The following is a 19,907-nucleotide window of genomic DNA, read 5'->3' as shown; positions in this document are numbered from 1 at the left end:
ATGCCTGGCTGATGGACTGGATGGATCCAGCACTCATACTCTGTGGACAGCGGCACAGAATCTGTAGTGGGTGAGAGTGGAGGACACCGTGTCTACACAAAACTTTTCTGCTCCACTGGCCTTTGGGTTCTCCATCCTTACTCATGTACTCTGCATTGTGATCTATTTCTTAGCATCAGGCCTGTCTTCTCTACAGCTAGCATGAAATGCTCAGCATAAAGACATCCGCATAGCCCCTGGCTCTCATTGTTCCCTGACCTGAATCTACTCAGCCACTTCATGTTTCTAAACCCGTCCCAAATCTTCCTTCTGTTTTCCTCCTGCCCTCAGTTCAGCAGTCAAAACATCTTTTCTCCCCCATGACCTCTCAGTTGTCATGGTAACCAAAAGGTAAGTACAAAGAAAAAAAATACATAGCAAGGCTAGATGCAAACTTGGATTATCCCCAGATAACTGGCTGAGACCACATTTCTTTTCATCTTGAAAATATGTAATAAATTAGCAACAATCTTTGTGGTTAGCTTTAACGGTTTAACAGACTTAGTTTAAAAGGTAGAGAAAAATTGGCTCAACCTGTTTGAAAGAGGCTTCTTGGCAGCCTTTTAGGTTGTCTGCTTTAATTGCCTCAAGTTTTTAAAGACCTTATGGAAAAAAAAGACTTCAAAAGTGACTTACAAAATAATTTAATTAAATTTCAATCACTTCAGACAAATAATATTCATTTCTTATTTTGTTTATTTTATTTATTTATTTATTTGAAATAAAGTCTCATTCTGTTTCCCAGTCTGGAATGCAGTGGCATGATCACAGCTCACTGCAGCCTCAATCTCCTGGGCTCAAGCATTCCTCCCCCTCAGCCTCCTGAGTAGCTGAGACCACAAGTGCATGCCACCATGCCCACCTAATTTTTAAATGTTTTCTAGAGACAAGGTCTCCCTATGTTGCCCAGGCTGGTCTCAAACTTCTGGGCTCAAGTGATCCTCCTGCCTTGACCTCCCAACGTGCTGGGATTGCAGGTATGAGCCACCACACCCAGCCCCCATTTCTTCATAAGAAGGCTGCTTTACATAAAAGCAGGTTGTCCATAGAGATCCATCCTTGCTTACTTTGCCATGATTGAGATCAAACACAGAAACAATTTCTCCAATTGTTCAATGAGCAAATATTGCAAAGAACTATACTCTTGGGACAGATTTTATACCAGTTATTTGAAAAGGTACTTCATCAGGCCAGCTTATTATTGCCTCTAACATAAAAGTTCATGCACTCAAATGTAAGAATTGAGGGCTGGGTATGGTGGCTCACGCCTGTAATCCCAGCACTTTGGAAGGCCGAGGTGGGCAGATTGCCTGAGGTCAGGAGTTCGAGACTAGTCTGGCCAACGTGATGAAACCCTGTCTCTACTAAAAAAAAATACAAAAAAATTAGCCAGGCTTGGTGGCATGTGCCTATAATCCCAGCTACTCGGGAGGCTGAGGCAGGGGAATTGCTTGAACCAGGGAGGCAGAGGTTGCAGTGAGCCAAGATTGCACCACTGCACTCCAGCCTGGGCGACAGAGTGAGACTCTGTCCCCCACCCCCCACCCCACCCCCCAAAAAAGAAAAGAAAAGAAAGAAAGAAGGAAGGAAGGAAGGAAGGAAGGAAGGAGAGAGAGAGAGAGAGAGAGAAGAGAGAGAGAGAGAGAAAGAAAGAAAGAAAGAAAGAAAGAAAGAGAAAAAGAAAGAAAGAAAGAAATTAAGGCCGGGCGCGGTGGCTCAAGCCTGTAATCCCAGCACTTTGGGAGGCCGAGACGGGCGGATCACGAGGTCAGGAGATCGAGACCATCCTGGCTAACACGGTGAAACCCCGTCTCTACTAAAAAATACAAAAAAACTAGCCGGGCGACGTGGCGGGCGCCTGTAGTCCCAGCTACTTGGGAGGCTGAGGCAGGAGAATGGCGTAAACCCAGGAGGCGGGGCTTGCAGTGAGCCGAGATCCGGCCATTGCACTCCAGCCTGGGCGGCAGAGCGAGACTCCGTGTCAAAAAATAAATAAAAAATAAAAAAATAAATTGAGCCCCCTGTTAATCTCTTTAATCTCTTTATTAACTCCAGTCTCTTTAGGTTCCCGTAGGTGCCGTATGGTGTGTTTATGTCTTCCCCAGGACATCTGGATGTCACAGTGCATTCAAGAGCTTAGGATAGTGTGGCCTCTCTCTCTTTCTTTGGCTTGTTCCTCTCCACCTCTCCCTCTTTGTTGTTTTTCCTGTCACAGGCACTTTTCCTTTTTCCCATGCTGACAGAGCTCTACCTTTGAGTAAGTTCCATCTTCCTGCTAAATCTCTCTAGCTCCAGGCCTATAGAAGGGAATTGGGACTGATCTAAGGTACTCATTCACCTTGCCAGGGATTAATTAGGCATGTATCTAATTTGGGCAAATAGATGTGAGTAGAAGGCATCCAAGGACCTCCGGAGAGGTTTCTTAAGCTAATAAGTAGAGACACACAATCCTTTTCAGTCCTTGGACATCATTGGGTCCTGAAGATGGCAGAGTTCTGAGCTACTGAATGAATCAATCCTGGAGTGGCATTCCCAGTGTAGAACTAGTTGTTATGGGAAGTGCATTCCTCTATGGTTGAAACCAATTGAGTTAAGGTTTGTTGTTACTTGCAGCTGAAATAGCCTAACAAAATTTCTCACAAGTTTTTCATGGATAGCTAAGAAATGAATACAAATGATCAGTTTTCTATCCAATTTGTAAGAAACATTACTGATAGAAATAACACCAAATAAGGCCGGGCGCGGTGGCTCACACCTGTAGTCCCACCACTTTGGGAGGCCGAGGCAGGTGGATCACTTGAGGTCAGGAGTTGAGACCAGCCTGACCAACACGGTGAAACCCTGCCTCTACTAAAAATACAAAAATTAGCTGGGCGTGGTGGTGCACGCCTGTAATCCCAGCTACTTGGGAGGCTGAGACAGGAGAATCGCATGAACCCAGGAGGTGGAGGTTGCAGTGAGCCGAGATTGCACCACTGTGCTCCAGCCTGGGCGACAGAGTGAGACTCTGTCTCAAAAGAAATCAATTAATAAAATAAAATAAAATAAAAAGTTTTAAAAAAGAAATAACACAAAATAAAACTGATGGCTAAAATTGCACATGGTAAAATTTGTAATTTTTAGAGAAATCTGCTTCGCAGGACTTATTTATGTATCTCACGTTTTATTATGGAAAAATTCAAAATTTCAAAAGTACAGAAACTAATATTATGAAGTCCCATGTACCTGTCTCTTAGTTTCAACAATTACTAACTCAAGGCCGTTTTGTTTCACCTACATGCACACCCACTTTTGCTACCTCCAGAATATTTTGAAGCAAATCCAAGACCTCATATTTCTTTTACAAATATAATGAAATACTATTATCATACCAAAAATTAGTAACTCATTAATATCCTTAAATGTTCTGTCAGTGTTCACATTTCCCGGATTGTCTCATAATTTTCTTTGATGGTTGATTTGTTCAAATCAAGATCAAACAAGATCCACAGATTGCATTTGGTGAACATGTTTAAGTCTCTTTTGATCTATAGTTTTCTCTCTCCCTGTTTTTTCCTTGCAACTTATTTGTTTCTCAAAAATAAAAAAAAAAATTTAAAAACTACTCCAGAAAAAAATTAGATTTTGTAAAAATAATGACCACAAAAGAAAGTACACAATGGTGACGCAGAATGGACTTCTTGTCCATTTGATATGAACAAAATAGGATCAATGAATCAAATCTGTGTTGTAAAGTATAAAGGCAAAGGAACTTATTTCAAATACAATTTTTAAAAAATAAAAGGGGAAATTTGAAGGAAATAGTTTAAAACACAAAATTTATCATGGCATTAAATAATTAGATGTTGCTCCATAAAGCCTTTTCTTCATCATCAATATTGACCTAATTTTGATGAAACTTTATACTTAGTATGTCCTTAGCATTGAAACAAAGGTGTTAAAATGGTAGTATTAGAATGACAGAGTCAGAATACCTAATATTGGCTGGGTGCGGTGGCTCATGCCTATAATCACAGCACTTTGGGAGGCCGAGGCAGGCAGACTGCTTGAGCCCAGGAGTTCGAGACCAGCCTGGGAAACATACTGATAATCCCACCCCTACCAAAAATACAAACGTTAGCCAGTCTCATAACCGGGTCTTTAAATAAATAAGTAAATAAATAAATATTTTAAAATAAAATGAAAAAAAATTTTAAAGAATACCTAATACTTGTCTATGAGATATCCAAGTGAAAATAGCTAATAGGGTTGGAAGGTCAGAAGACCAAGTGCTGTTATGGTTTGAGAAACATCATCAATTAATTCATAATTGAAGCCACTGGACTATAATAAATTACCAAGGATTAAAGTGAAGATTAAGAAAGGGGCTTCAGGCTGGGCGCTGTGGCTCACACCTGTAATCCCAGCACTTTGGGAGGCTGAGGTGGGCAGATTGCCTGAGGTCAGGAGTTGGAGACCAGACTGGCCAACACGGTGAAATCCTATTTCTACTAAAATACAAAAAAATTAGCCAGGCGTGGTGGCGTGCACTTGTAATCCCAGCTACTCGGGAGGCTGAGGCAGGGGAATTGCTTGAACCAGGCAGGTGGAGGTTGCAGTGAGCCAAGATTGCGCCACTGCACTCCAGCCTGGGCGACAGAGTGAGCCTCTGTGTCAAAAAAAAAAGCAGTGGGGGGTGGTGGCGCTTCAGAAAGAACCAAAAAATACCAACATTTAAATAAGGGGCAAATAGAAGAAAAGTCAGCAATGATAATAAGAACAGTCATAAATGTAGGAAGAAAGAAAGGAGAATATGGAATTCTGGATGCTGTGTCAGCCTTGAGAATACACCTCAAAGACTTTCAGCTCTAGGGAAGGTAATTGATGAGGGCTTCCACTGCTAGACTGAAATCTACTGCTGTGCTTGCAACAGGACCGGGCTAGGCACTGATCTAAGTGTTGGATAAATTATGCAGATATGCTCAGTAACTTTATAGGATACATGCTATAGTTCCTAAATAAGTTACTATGATAAACTCTTAATTATACACTATATGGTTTGTATTTTCCAGCTCTTGAGCTGCATTTTTTCCCCCTATTGCCACCCGTGGCAGCTCTGCTATCTACCTACCTAATATCCATTATTCCTGTTCTTCTTACCATCAGAACTTCTGTTTTGCTCAAGGCAATAGCATGTGCAGCCAAAAACGTAATTTCCCAGGAGCGGTTATAGGACACAGCTCTGGCCAGTGAGATGTAAGAAAATCTCACTGGGGGTACAGAGTGGGGTGGAGCATGGGAAAGCAGCAGTTGCTTTCCTCATTTTAAGAAGTGGGGCAGGCGGACTTGGCTGAAGTGAACTTTTTGCACTTCACCCTTCCTCTTGCCTAGAATTCAGGTATAATATGGAACATGACACAGTCATCTTTTGACTATGAGGGTGAGAACCACATGTTAAGGAAGAAAGAACGGAAAGATAAAAGGAGGCTGGGTGCTTGATGACGTCTTTGACTATCTACGCTTGGTCTGCCTTCCCCGGGACTTTTTGTTATTTGGAAAAGAAAATGAACCTCTCTTTGTTAAGCCGCTTAGTTTTGTTTTAGTCACATGCAGCTGAATGCTATCGAGATTGATGCATACTTTTGGCCATTTCACTCCTCACTAATATTCCTAACTAAAGGGTTGGCAGAAAAAGTAAAGATAAAACTCATGTGTATATACATACTATCTATATCTATAACCGTATATATGAGTATATTATAACTTGTTCCAAGTTATGATTTGCATAGTGTTTTTAAACAATAAAATCCACAGAAAATCATATCTTTTAGTCCTCATCTTACCAAATAATGTAGAGTTCCTTCCCTGTTGCGATTCCAGAATGAATCATTTTCTTCTAATCCTAGAAAATTTCCAGCGTATAGCTGAGGATATAACATCACCATAAAATCATAGTTTCTCACCAACAGCTGGCTCCAACAGATTAAATTTCCCTTTGTCTACAATATGCCATGCTGTCTACATATTATAATAAAAAAGGGATCTTGGATTTCATCAGGAAATGAAATACTATTAGGGATAGAAAATTGACTACAGGCTACCAGTTTTTTTATTGAATAAATAGAACACACACAAACACACAAGAATTATAGAAAAGCAAGATACCCTATAACAGCATAGTATAGTTAACTAGCATCCACAAACACAGACATTTAATAAAACAGAAAGCAACAATTTCAAAATGAGCCATCAGGTATGTAGGTATGCAGGCCAGGTACAGTGGCTCACGCCTGAAATCCCGGCACTTTGGGAGGCCGAGGCAGTTGGATCACGAGGTCAGGAGTTTCAGAGCTGCCTGGCCAAGATGGTGAAACCCTGTCTCTACTAAAAATACAAAAATTAGCCGGGTGTGGTGGCACGTGCCTGTAATCCCAGCTACTTGGGAGGCTGAGGCAGGAGAATTCCTTGAACCCAGGAGGCGGAGGTTGCAGTGAGCCATGATGGCACCACTGCACTCTAGCCTGGGCAACAGACCAAGACTCCTTCTCAAAAAAAAAAAAAAAGAGAAAATAAAAGAAAATGAACAAAAACTGGAGAAATCAAGGTCTAGAACTGAAATAAATATGTTATTTCATCACTTTTGAAGCTTAGAATGACACACATATATTAAGTGGCTCTAGGTACAGAATACTTTATCCCTGAAAGTGAAAGGTTATTTTTGACCTTCCAAATGTAGCAGACTTATTTAACTTTTTCTTTCAACAGAGAAAAACAGTTTCTTTACTGGTGATGTTTGGAAATGGCCAAGATGTGGAGCTGGCAAATACTGCTTTTATAAGTGGGAAAATCATCCAGGCTACAAGAGTACCAGGACTTTGATCTATTTACCATTCTTTCTCATCCCTAGAACAGTGCATAGCACAACAGTAGGCGCACAATATAAAGTTGCTGAATAAATAAATGATTTTTTTTTCAGAAAGAATTGAAAAAAATGACTGACAGATGGTAAAGAATTTGTTTAAAGTCAAGGAATAGATAACAAATCAATATTAAAGGGATCTGTTTGTCTTGTTTGTTTAGCATCCCTTTTCTTCATCTCCCAGTAACAGAACCCTACCCTTCCTTTGGGGAACTGTTCCTTAACTATCCATTTTATGTGATTTTTATGGAGTGGTTCAACATATTACCCTCCTGGCAAGGCCTTAGGGGTAGTGGGCTCATAACCCGATCTGGGGCAACTATTCCTTGACATATATATTTACTGAAGCAGAGAGATAAATCTTGTCTTTCTTTCTGGGGTTGCTAGCTGGGGTGATATTTGCCTAGCCCAGAGCTCTATGTAGTCACAACTGTCTTATTTTGAAAAATAAGTAAGGGAGGTTGGGAGGAAACAGAAGTGGAGCTGAAAGGTGAAGACAGAGTCCTCATGTCAGGATCCAGGGGTCCCTGAAGCTAGCTCCACTCCTGCCTTTCTCAGGTACATATGCCAAGACATTTAATTTTTAAATTTTTGAATTATATATAAAAATAGATATTTGAAAATAAGTGTATAGTTCAGTGGCATTAAGTACATTCACATTGTTGCCCAAAATTCAGTTTTCTACTTAAGCTAGATTAAGTTTGTATTGTCATTTGCAGTTTAAAAAATGGTAGTTTTTTTGGTTCATTTTTGTCTTTTTATTATTGTGTCATAGGAATTCTATATATATTCTGGATACTACTTCTTTATCAGATATATATTTTGAAAACAATTTCTCCCAACCTATAGCTCACTAAATAGATTCTTAAGACTGTCTTTTGATGAGCAGAAGTTGTTAATTTTGATGACAACTAATTTATCAATTTTATATTTTTGTGATTAATGCTTTCTCTATCCTAAAAAATCTTTACCTATTCCCAAGTTGCAAATATATTCTACTTGGTTTTCTTCTAGAAGCTGTATAGCTTTATTTTTTTTATTTTTGTTTGCTTGTTTATTCAGTTTTAGAAACGAGATCTTACTCTATCACCCAGACTGGAGTACAGTGGCACAATCAATCATAGCTCACTGCAGCCTGAAACTCCTGGGCTCAAGCAGTCCTCCTGCCTCAGCCTCCCGAGTGGCTAAGACTACAGGTGCACCGCCAGGCCCAGCATATATATATATGATATATATATATATATATATACATTTTTAGATTTTTTTGTAGAGAGTGTCTTGCTATGTTGTCCAGGATGGTCTTGAACTCCTGGCCTCAAGTGATCCTCCTGCCTTGGCCTTCCAAAATTCTGGGATTACGTGAGCCACTGAGCCCAGGCTAAAATTAATTTTTATATTTGGTGTAAGATAGAGGTTGAGACTGATATTTTTCCAGATGTATATTCTGTTTTTTCAATATCATACATTGAAGGAATTTTCCATTTCTCATTGGCTTGCTTTGATGCTTTTGTTGAAAAATCAAATGAATGTGGATCTATTTCTGGGCCCACAGAAATAGTCTATTCCATTGATCTGTTTGTATATCCTAATACTAATACTGCACACTCTGAATTGCTGCATATTTATAAGTCTTGAAGTCAGACGGTATAAGTTCTCCAACTTTATTCTGCCCTGAAAGGGCTTTAGATATTATTGCTGTATTATTAGAAAATCATATCTATCTAATAGATATTACTAGATAGTATTATTAGGTGTATAGTTGTAGACCCTGGAATTCAAAAAGAAGAATATGCCTTCTTTGTTGTTTTTGTTACTCACCTCAGCAATATTTCTTCCATGTCAGCATGATAAAAGAGGTTTGTCGCAGACATTTGTAATATTGAGCTCTCAGCACACAAATAATCCTTCTTGTTTTGTTTCCTTTGCCTAGTACGCCATATTCCTTTTTCCTAACTCCTATTTGTTCTTCAGTTCCAAGCTAAACTATAAAAATAAAACTATTTACATGTGCATTAAAAAACAAAATGTTTAGGAATACGTCAAAGACTTATAAGACCTTTGACTGAAACCTACGTTAACATTGCTGAGAGAAATTAAAGGTCTTCTTAAATTAGAGAGATAGATCATTTTCACAAATGGGAAAACTCAGTGTTCTAAAGATGTCAATTATTTCTGAATTGATCTAGGGAGTTAACATAATCTCAATCATAATCCTAGCAGGTTTTTTTTTGTAGAAATTAACAAGTTTATTCTAAAATTTATATGGAAATGCAAAGGACCTAGAAAACCCAAAGAATCTTGAAAAATAAGGACAAAGTTGGAGAACGTAGGCCATCCAAATTCAAGATTTACCAAGTTTAGCTATGACTTCTTCAAGGATACCTTTTATGGCCCTCCCAGTCTGGACTAAGTGTCCCTCCTCTGTAATTCCATAGTATTACGGAATGCTGGTATCAAAGCACTTATCAGTCCATTTCAGTAATGTGTTATTTGTCTGTATTCCTCGTCCTGGGCTTCATAAGGGCAGGAACAAGGCTTGTCTATCTTGTTTATCCTGAATCTGAAACACCTAGAAAGATGTAACACTACAGGCATACAAGTATTTGCCACATTAAATTGAACTTAAACAATTTACATAAAAGAGCTAATATTTTAAAAGAACGCTCATAAAGATTCATCTTCTGCTTGAGAACTGCTTCATCAGGTGACCAAGACTAGTTTATTGGACTTGGTCTTTAAAAATATTAATATTACTGTGACGGAACTAAAAAGATGAAGATCATGTAATTTGATTCATAAGAGTTTGGCCCTGCTGACACCTTAACGTTGAACTTCTGGCCTCCAAAACCCCACGATAATAAAAATTCTGCTGATTTAAAGACAAACGACCCAAATGTCAGATCCCTGCTATGAATCCATGGCTCTCAGCTTTGGCTGCACATTGGAAATCCATGGGAAAGCTTAAAACAAAAACCAAGCACAAAGAAAAAACCCCACTGATGACCATGCTCCAACCCAGATTGGGTAAATCATAATCTTAGGGAGTGAAGCCCAGCAGCTGAGTCCTTTAAAAGATGTGCACCCTGAGTTGGGAACCATTACTCTGGATCAGGAATGGGCAAGTTGTGGCCCGTGGGACAAATCTGGCCTGCCACCTGCTTTTGCAAACAAAGTTTCACTGGAATATACACATGCACACAAACAAAGCCAAGGGGTCAGTTTAGGCACTTATATGCTGCTGGAAAGAGAATTAGTAAACTGGAATAAAAGAAATAATAATAATTAGGGTATAAATTAATGAGATTAAAAAATAGAAAAGCAGTAGAGAAAATCAATAAAACCTAAAATTGGTTCTTCGAAAAATTGACAAAAATGATACAACTTTAGCTAGATTGACCAAGAAAAAGAGAGAAGACTCAAATTACTAAAATAAAAAATGAAAGAGGACATTACTACTCACAGAAATAAAAAGGATTATAAAGGAATACTGTAAACAATGTATGATAACAAATTAGATAACTTAGATTAAATGGACAAATTCCTACAAGGACACAAACTACTGAAATTGGCTATAGACAAATGAAGAGATCTATAACACATGAAGAGATTGAATTAATAATGAGAAAACTACCCACAAAGAAAAAAGTCCAGGTCCAGATAGCTTTACTGCTAAATTCTACTAAACATTTAAGGAAGAATTAGTGTCAGCTCTTCACAAACTTCCAAAAATTGAGGAAGAAAGAAACACTTCCAGATTCATTTTGTGAGGCCAGTATTACTCTGATATCCAAATCAGACTAATATATCACAAAAAAAGATAACTACAAACTAATATCTCTATTGAGTATCAACAAATAAATCCTCAACCAAATACTAGCAACTAAATCCAGAAACATGAAACCTATAAATGAGAATAAAATTTTTAAAAAATACCATGGTAGATCAACTTGACATAATATTTTACAGCCATAAGATGATTATCAAAATAGTATAGTGTTTCCCAAAACGGCAGATGAGGTTATTTGTATTAACCTTCTTGCTAAAACTAAATAATAAAGCTCAGTTATCATTTTTAACCTCCTTTTAAATCACAAAGAAGAAATGACAAGTCAGGAAAATATTACCAGGCCAAAAGTGAAAGGAAAATGTTATCCCAAAGATGTAACTGTGCGAGATGTGGCTTTTGCCCTGAGAGTATTTGCCAATCTTGAAAATTTTGAACCTTAATTTTAAAACTGTCACAGGCAAGACAGAAAGCAAAGCCAAGGTCTGCATAAGCTTGAGAGTCTAACAGGAGAAACTTCTCACAATATTGGAACCCCAAAGAGCTACGCTATCCAAGTAACTATAAACTAGAAGAGAAATATTTTACATGGAATTACAGCCTACATAGGGTCACCGGAGCACCAGATAATTTCAAGCCTTAAAGTAGTTGAACTACCAGGCACTTGGCAATTCCTCTCTAGAGAAAAGAATTTTCTCTATAAAGAGAAGCAAATGCAAATGCTCTCTCGAGAACTTTCATTGCAAGTCTAAATTTACTCCCACAAATAGTTTTTCAAATACAGTGTCCATTTTTTACACACACACACACACACACACACACACACACACGGTTCACAAAGAAACCAGACTGCAGAGCAGGAGCTAGCAAAAACATTAGACAAGGGAAACAGACCCATAAATATTTTAAATTTTAAACAATGAGGCTGGCTATAGGTTTAAAAAGTAAAAGACAAGTTTGAAGCTCTCTGTAGAGTATAGGAAACTATGAAAAGTGCTGTAGTACATTTACAAATGAATCCGAAATAATTCTAGAAATAGAAAATACAATAACCTTAATTAAAAACCCAAAAGTAAAGCTTCTGGATGGGTGGAACACATTGAGGTGCTAGGAGGGTGCCCTGAGAGCCACAGAAGCTCCGCACCACCCGTGCTCCCACACCTTGCCCTATGCACCTCTTCCACTTGGCCATTTCTGAGTTGGAGGAGAAGAGGGTCATGTGAAGATAGAGGGAGAGATTGGAGTTATGCAGCTACAAGCTAAGGAACACTTGGAGCTACCAGAAACTGGAAGAGGCAAAGAAAGATTTTCCCCATAGGCTTCAAAGGAGTTTGGCCCTGCTGACACCTTAACGTTGAACTTCTGGCCTCCAAAACCCCACGATAATAAAAATTCTGCTGATTTAAAGACAAACGACCCAAATGTCAGATCCCTGCTATGAATCCATGGCTCTCAGCTTTGGCTGCACATTGGAAATCCATGGGAAAGCTTAAAACAAAAACCAAGCACAAAGAAAAAACCCCACTGATGACCATGCTCCAACCCAGATTGGGTAAATCATAATCTTAGGGAGTGAAGCCCAGCAGCTGAGTCCTTTAAAAGATGTGCACCCTGAGTTGGGAACCATTACTCTGGATCAGGAATGGGCAAGTTGTGGCCCGTGGGACAAATCTGGCCTGCCACCTGCTTTTGCAAACAAAGTTTCACTGGAATATACACATGCACACAAACAAAGCCAAGGGGTCAGTTTAGGCACTTATATGCTGCTGGAAAGAGAATTAGTAAACTGGAATAAAAGAAATAATAATAATTAGGGTATAAATTAATGAGATTAAAAAATAGAAAAGCAGTAGAGAAAATCAATAAAACCTAAAATTGGTTCTTCGAAAAATTGACAAAAATGATACAACTTTAGCTAGATTGACCAAGAAAAAGAGAGAAGACTCAAATTACTAAAATAAAAAATGAAAGAGGACATTACTACTCACAGAAATAAAAAGGATTATAAAGGAATACTGTAAACAATTGTATGATAACAAATTAGATAACTTAGATTAAATGGACAAATTCCTACAAGGACACAAACTACTGAAATTGGCTATAGACAAATGAAGAGATCTATAACACATGAAGAGATTGAATTAATAATGAGAAAACTACCCACAAAGAAAAAAAGTCCAGGTCCAGATAGCTTTACTGCTAAATTCTACTAAACATTTAAGGAAGAATTAGTGTCAGCTCTTCACAAACTTCCAAAAATTGAGGAAGAAAGAAACACTTCCAGATTCATTTTGTGAGGCCAGTATTACTCTGATATCCAAATCAGACTAATATATCACAAAAAAAGATAACTACAAACTAATATCTCTATTGAGTATCAACAAATAAATCCTCAACCAAATACTAGCAACTAAATCCAGAAACATGAAAACAATGATACACCATGACCAAGTGGGATGCAAGTTTGGTTTAACTTCCCAAAATTAATAATTAATTCTATCATACCAATATAATTTAAAAACTCATATGATCATCTCAATGGATATGGGAAAGCATTTGACAAAATCCAACATTCATGATAAATACACTCAACCAGCTAGAAACAGAAGGGAACTTCATCAATCTGATGAGAGCATCTACAAAATAACCCACAGTTAACATATACTTAATGGTGGAAGACTGAATACTTTCCCCCTAAAATCAGGAACAAGACAAGAATGTCTGCTCTTGTCACTTCTATTCAATATTGTACTGAAGGTTCTAGTCAGAGCCAGTAGGCAAGAAAAAGAAATCAAAGGCAACCAGATTGGAAAGGAAGAAATAAAACAATCTCTATTCACAGAGGACAAATATTTGCAAATCATATATCTGACCTATATTAGGGACATATATCCAGAAATAAAAAGAACATTTAAACTCAATAAGAGACAAATAACTCAATCACAAGTGGACAAAATATATTAATTTCCTTCTTTTTTTTTTTTTTTTTTGAGACGGAGTCTCGCTCTGTCGCCCAGGCTGGAGTACAGTGGCGAGATCTCAGCTCACTGCAAGCTCCGCCTCCTGGGTTTACGCCATTCTCCTGCCTCAGCCTCCTGAGTAGCTGGGACTACAAGCGCCCGCCACCTCGCCCGGCTAGTTTTTTATATTTTTTAGTAGAGACGGGGTTTCACCGTATTAGCCAGGATGGTCTCGATCTCCTGACCTCGTGATCTGCCCGTCTCGGCCTCCCAAAGTGCTGGGATTACAGGCTTGAGCCACCGCGCCCGGCCTAATTTCCTTCTTAAAGGAAGATACAGAAGTAGCCAATAAGCACATGAAAAGATACTCAACATCTTTAGTCATCAGGGAAATTCAAATCAAAACCACAACGAGATAGCATTTCACACTCACTAAAATGGCTAGAATAAAAAAGTCAGATGATAACAAGCATTGGCAAATCTGTGGAAAAATTGGAAGCCTCATACACTGCTGGAGGGAATGTAAAATGGTACAGTCACTTTGAAAAACAATCTGGCAGTTCTTCAAATGGTGAAACACAGAGTTACCATATGATCTAACAAATCCATTCTTAGGCATATACTGACAAGAAGTGAAAACTATTTTTTTTGTTTTTTGAGATGAAGTCTCCTTCACTCTGTTGCCCAGGCTGGAGTGCAGTGGTGCCATCTTGGCTCACTGCAACCTCTGCTTTTTGGGTTTAAGCCATTCTCCTGCTTCAGCCTCCCCAGTAGCTGGGATTACAGGTATGCTCCACCACTCCCGGCTAAGTTTTGTATTTTTAGTAGAGACAGGGTTTCACCATTTTGGCCAGGCTGGTCTCTTACTCCTGACCTCAAGTTATCCACCTGTCTTGTCCTCCCAAAGTGCTGGGATTACAGGCGTGAGCCACCGCACCCAGCCAAAGACATTTTATACAAAAAATCATACATGAATGTTTATAGAAGCATTATTCACAATAATCAAAAGACAGAAATGACTGAAATGTCCACCAATGGATGGATCAACAAATATGGCATATGCATACACTGGAATATTATTCAGCTGTAAAAAAAAAAAAAATGAAGTATATGCTACAACACAGATGAGCCCTGAAAACATGCTAAGTGAAAGAAACCAGTCACAAAAGACCACATATGATATAATTCCCTTCAGATGAAATGTTCACAACAGGGCAATCCACAGAGCCACAAAGTAGATTAGAGGTTGCTTAGGCCTGGGAGTGGGGAGATAGGGTTGTAGTGGTCTGATGGCTAAAGAGCACGGAATTTCTTTTGGAGGTGATGAACGTTTTAATTGACCATAGTGATGTTTGTACATATCTGTGAATGTAACAAAAACTACTGAATTGTATACTTTAAATGGGTGAACTGGGCAGGCTCTGGGCATACTGCCTATGAGTTAGCCCTGCTCTGCAAGGAGCAGTAAAAAATAATAAATAATAAAAATAATAAATAAATAAGTGGTTGAATTGTATAGTATGTGATTTATATCTCAATGAAGTGTTAAAAAATGGAATGAGGCACCGACTCTCAGGTGCCAACCCTGCACTTCACAAACCTAAGCACAAAGGCTTCCTCACATTTTGCACCTTGAGTTCTTTGCCTTGCTTCACTATATTCCTGGGTATGTTCTGCATCCATCTCCCCTTTCACAAAGATAACCATCTTTTTATTTGTTGTTCTTGCTGGATCCCCTTGCCTCAGAGGAGGTTTTTATGTAACAGGGCTAAAAGTAGAAAATTGCTTGCGAGATACTTCCTTTCTGGGCTCTTTTTTTTAATAGAGTTCACTAGAGTTTATGACAAATATGTTTGTGAGCAACAAGAAAATACTTCTTTTCAGAGCAGTCACAGAGCAGAATGATAGATTTTTGTCAAGATTTAAAGTCTTAAAGTAGGCAGGTAATGAGAGAGAGAGGCCCTGAACTCTGCCTGGTGGTAGCATTTCAAGGAATGGGCAAGATTTTAGAGGAGATGGCTATGTGGCAAACCTAGACGGAGGCTTTGGGGTTCCTAGCCTCAACCAAATTTCCTGGGAATTGCTTACAAATGGTATGCAGGGAGAAAGCTGTCAGACTTCCAGTATCAGTGACCACTACGGCTCTGGACAATGCAGATGCTTGCAGAAACCTTAATGAACTCGACCTACAGACCCTTCCTGTTTTCCAAGTACTAGATAAGGCCTGGGTGGGGAGGAAAATTCCAGATATTAATGAAAATTCAAATTCTTGCTGCCCTAACAGAGTGAGAAATTCCAGTCTTTTAATTAATTTTTTTTTTTTTTCTCTTTTTACAGACAGGGTCCTGTTCTGTTGCCCAGGCTGGAGTGCAGTGGCACAGTCAAGGCTCACTGCAGCCTGGAACTTCTGCCTTACCCTCCCAAGTAGCTACAACTACAGACCTGAGCCACCATGCCCAGCTAACTAAAAAAAAAAAAAAAAGATTGTTGTTGTTTTGTAGAGACAGGGTCTTGCCTTGTTGCCCAGGCTGGGGTTAAACTCCTGGGCTAAAGGATCCTCCTACCTTGGCCTCCCAAAATGCTGGGGTTAGAGGTATGAGCCACCATGCTTGGCTAGATTTTTTGTTAATAATAAAGAAATGTGTATTTCTTATACAGTGGAGGTTTTTCTTTTAAACTTTTTTATTTTGAAATAATTTCACGGCTGGGTGTGGTGACTCATACCTGTAATCCCAGCACTTTGGGAGGCCGAGGCAGGAGGATTGCTCGAGCCCAGGAACACAAGACCAGCCTGCGCAACATGGCAAGACCTTGTCTCTACAAATAATTAAAAAATTAGCCAGGTATGGTGGCAGGCAACTGTGGTCCCAGCTATGCAGGAGGCTGAGGAGGGAGGATCATTTGAGCCCAGGAGGTCACGGCTGCAGCAAGCCGTGATCACGCCACCTCACTCCAGCCTGGGCAACAGAACAGGACCCAGTCTCAAAAAAAAAGAAAAGAAAAGAAAAAATTTCAAAGTTACAAAAATAAAAATAGTGCAAATAATACATATATATTTTATATATATATATGTGTGTGTGTGTGTGTGTGTATATATATATATTTTTTTTTTTTTTTTTTTTGAGAGAGAGATTTTGCTCTTGTCGCCCAGGCTGGAGTGTAATGTGTGATCTTGGCTCACTGCAACCCCCACCTCCCAGGTTCAAGCATTTCTCCTGCCTCAGCCTCCCAAGTAGCTGGGATTACAGGTGCCTGCCACCATGCCTGGCTAATTTTTGTATTTTTAGTAGTGATGGGGTTTCACTATGTTGGCCATGCTGGTCTTGAACTCCTGACCTCTGGTGATCCACCCACCTCAGCCTCCCAAAGTGCTGGGATTACAGGTGTGAGCCCCCGCGCCCGGCTATTCATATATTCTTTACCCAGATCCACCCACTGTTAACATTTTCCTCCATTTGCTTTGTCCTTTGCTCTTCATTCAACTATGTAACATATATATTTGTATAAGACATATATAATAAATATTTGTATAGACATACACTTTTTAAAAAAATCATTGGAGGGTAAGTTATATATATTAGGATTCTAAGATATTAGGTCCATTATATGTAAGATTGGTAACATATTATATTATATATATATGTAGTAAATATAATACAGTCATATGCTGCACAAGGATGTTTCGGTCAAAGAACAGCATATACAATGGTGGTCCCATAACCTTATAATGGGGCTGAAATATTCCTATGACTGAGTGATGTCTTGATGATCCTGACCCAGTGTAGGCCTAGGCCTTTGTGTACGGTGCTTATAAAGTCTACAGTAGTGTACAGTAGTGTCCTAGGCCTTCCCATTCACTCACCATTCACTCACTGACTCACTCAGAGCTACTTTCAGTCCTGCAAGCTCCATTCATGGTAAGTGCACTATATAGGTGTGCCATTTTATATTTTTAAACCATAATTTTTATACCAAAAGTTGTACCTTTTCTATATTGAGATATGTTTAGATATCCAAATGCTTACAACTGTGTTACAGTCCCCTACAGTATTCAGTACAGCAGCATACTGTACAGGTTTGTAGCCTGGGAGCAATAGGCTATACCATATAGCCTAGGTGTGTAGTGGGCTATACCACCTAGGTTTATATACTCTATGATGTTAAGATGACAGAATCACCTAATGATGCATTTCTCAGAACATATCCCTGTCATTAAGTGATGTATGTCTGTATATAGGGACCAAGAAGACTATTCTTTTTCATAACCACAGTTAATGTTGCCAGGCTTAGCAAATAAAAATGCAGGATGCCGTGGGCAAATTCCAACAGAAATGAAAGCTCTGAGCTTTCCCAGACTGGGGGAACTACTATACTTCCTCTGCTGAACACACTTAGACACTGTTGTTGGATTTGATGAGTTGGAGGATGCTTACCCTCCAACGTCCGAACAATAAACCTAATCCGCTGGGCAAGATTTCTGGTAAGTAGTTAATGTCTGCTATGATCTTGCTGATAAAAGTGAAGGTTAGTTGGCTCTTTTTTTCCATCTCTTGAAAGCTCTGTTGATTTGGTAGTGTTTCTCAGAAATGAATGAATAAGAATTGTCTTATAAAAAAACACTGTTTAACAAATTTAAATATAAATCATCACTGGATCTTTTTAAAATGTAGATTCTGATGCAGCAGAACTGGAGTGGAGTCTGAAATTTTGTATTTCTTAATAAGCTTCCAGAGGACATCAGTACAGTGGTCCTCCTAATCACACTTTGAGTTGTGGGATTATGGCCACCTCTGTGACAGTCAATAGATATTTCAAATATGCAGGTACCTGGGCCCTATGCCAATGTATTAATTCAGAATCTCTGGAGGCAGTGTCCAGGAATATGAATTTAAACAAACTCCTAGTGAGATATGAAAACCACTAGTCTATGGGTTTGAAATATCCTCTATCTTATTCTCAACATGTTTGTTTCTGAAAGCCCAGTGTAGGTCCCTCCTGCTTGATGCTTTTTTCATTGACCACCTCAGATGTAAATTCATTAACAGTTGTTGGCAGCATTTGCTATTTATCATGGGCTTTCTTTTCTTATATTTGTCCTGTCTCCTTAGATGTTATTTCTCGAAATGAACAACTATATAGATTCTTGTAGCCTCAGCTCCTACCATAATGCTTAGCAGAGAGTAAATGTATCATGGACAATAATGGTGATGGTAGTGGAAGATGAATTTCTCTCCAGGACACGTGATTGTTTCCCAGGCCTTGTGTGATTAAAAGAACAAGAGTCCTGCTGACTCCAGAAAAGAAACAATCACTTAGCAAAAACTGCAACTCCCAACTATGGCATGTTTTTCAGAAACTGGAACCACAATCCTTTTGTACCTTGGTAGTTTGGATTTTATTATGGTAAATGGCACTTTAAAGGAAATAAAGTAATACTTTGAACTTATTATGTCTTTTATCTGTGAAACGCAGACTAATGCCATTTATTAAGTTACTGTACAGCCATGATGTAAATATTATCATACCCTCCTCACAAAAAAGCTGACTAGGGAAAGAGTTGTAATATACTTGGTCAAAATCATAGCCATTCTAAGAAGGCCAAACCAAGAAATGGAGGAGTAGCTAGGTGGCTGAAGGTCAGCACTTCTCAGCGTTTCCCAGACCTCAAGTTAGGTGAGCATTTCATAGGAGAGGCGGCTAAGAAGTAACGGAAGACTATTTCAATTTGAGTGAAGCAATCTCCTCTTCCTCCGTATTCCCATTACCACTGCTCTTGGTATCTTGTGATGCTTAAACATTCTTGTATCAAGGTTAAATGTCGACCCATCTTCCCTCAACAACTTCCTCATCTATTTTACAGTAATCTTGTTCTCCCTACCTCCTAGTTTACTGTAGCAGCAGAGCTATTAGGTTGGTACAAGTCATTGCCGTTTTTGCCATTACTTTTAATGCCATTATTTTTAATGGCAAAAACCGCAATTATTTTTGCACCGACCTAATAAAATAACTGCAGCCGAGGGAATCTGAAATGAGACTCGAACCCTAGTTTGACTGCTCACGAACTCGGCCTCTTAGGAGAGGACTGTCTCAGGGCCCTAGTCAGTTTCTTCTTTGTGTGTGAAACGGGAAAGGACTACGCCCCTCTACCTTACTGAGGGATTGAAGCGATAGAATGCGATTCGTCAACTGCACAGCACTAAACGGATACCACTTTGCCCCCTTACTA

This window comes from Trachypithecus francoisi, unplaced genomic scaffold (assembly GCF_009764315.1).
Source record: "Trachypithecus francoisi isolate TF-2019V2 unplaced genomic scaffold, Tfra_2.0 Lachesis_group8, whole genome shotgun sequence".
Taxonomy (NCBI): domain Eukaryota; kingdom Metazoa; phylum Chordata; class Mammalia; order Primates; family Cercopithecidae; genus Trachypithecus; species Trachypithecus francoisi.
This window is presented reverse-complemented; position numbering follows the sequence as displayed.